Here is a 1,722-nt window from a genome sequence, read left to right on the forward strand (position 1 = left end):
AAGAAAAGGGAGCCCTAGTGCAGTTGGTAGGAATGCAGACTGATGTAGCCACTGTGGGAAACAGTATGATATTTCCTCAAAAAATGAAAAGTGGCACTGCCTTATGACCCAGTGATTCCACCGCTGGGAATATATATTCAGAGAAACCCAAAACACTAACTCAAAAAAATACATGCACCCCTATGTTCATCGCAGCATTATTTATAATAGCCAAGCTATGGAGCAATCCAAGTGCCCATCAATAGAAGAGTGGATAAGGAAGTGGTGATGCATACATATAAATGAATATTACTTAGCCATAAAAAAGAATGAAGTCTTACCATTTGTGACGGCATGGATGGACCAAGTGGGTATTCCACTAAATGAAATGTCAGAGAAAAATAGATACCATATAACTTCACTTATATGTGAAATCTAAACAATATAAACAAATAAACAAAACAGAAAGAGACCCGTTAATACAGAAAACAGACTGATGGTTGCCAGAGGGGAGGGGGGTTGGGGAGCTGAGTGAAAAACGTGAAGGGATTAAGAAATACAAATTAGTAGTTACAGAATAGTCATGGGGATGTGAAGTACAGCATAAGAAATACAGTTAATAATACTGCAATAACTATGTATGGTGCCACTGGACGTATTGAGGGGAACAATTGTAAAGTATATGATTGTCTAACCACTATGCTATACACCTGAAACTAATACAAATAATGTAAACTGTAATTAAAAAAAAAAAGGAAAACCAGAGGAAGAGGTCATGCTGGCAACGAGGAGGAGCTGTATGCAAGTAAGCTCAGGTGTGGTTTTCAGAAAGAAATCAGGCTAAGGGTTGGAACAACTGAAGGAATGAGGTAAGAGCAGAACGCCGGGTCCACAGCACCAGTGATGTATCCCAGCAACCTCACGGCGGTGATGCTGGGGAGCAGGAGGAGCCCAAGAACAGCAACCCAAGCAGAGATAGCAGTTACCAGATGTCCAGGGATTGGGTTCTCACTGCTTGTCCAGCACACATTAGCTGTGGCTGGCAGCGTCTTGCTATATCTTTCTGGATATCAGTCCTGCATCTGTAAAACCAGCAGAACCTGCTTTGTGGGTGTGCACTTGATTTAGTGCTCTGCTGTCACCATCTTGAAATTTTTTTTTTAAGATTTTATTTATTTATTTTTAGACAGAGGGGAACAGAGGGAGAGAAAGAGGACAGAAACATCAATGTCAGTTGCCTCTTGCACGCCACCTACTGGGGACCTGGCCTGCAATCCAGGCACGTGCCCTGACTGGGAATCGAACTGGCAATCTTCTGGTTCACAAGCCAGTGCTCAATCCACTGAGTTACACCAGCCAGGGTGCCATCTTGAAATTCTTAATAGCAAGGAGCCCTGCATTTTCATTTTGTACTAGGCCCCACAAATTATAAAGCCGATCCTGAAAATAAAAGTGGGTTATTAAGAGCTTCTGGTAAAATTAATTCATTTATTTTATTTTGTTTTAAACTGTCTGTAAAATTATCCTATGACATCAGGGTGATGAGAGGATGAAAACTAAAAAGAGAACACACTTTAAAAGTAAACGTGCTTTATTGGCAATGGTGTGGTCTCGATCACTTGACTACTCCAGTTAATTGATAAGATTAGCTTAACTCCTCCATATAGATTAATTGTCATAGCAATAAGATGCTGAATTACATACCAAACACTAAAATTTAACCTGAAGCTGTTTGAGTCTTCT

This window comes from Pteronotus mesoamericanus, unplaced genomic scaffold, assembly GCF_021234165.1.
Source record: "Pteronotus mesoamericanus isolate MK-2021 breed Mesoamerican mustached bat unplaced genomic scaffold, CSHL_Meso_final contig_101, whole genome shotgun sequence".
In the NCBI taxonomy this organism is placed as follows: Eukaryota; Metazoa; Chordata; class Mammalia; order Chiroptera; family Mormoopidae; genus Pteronotus; species Pteronotus mesoamericanus.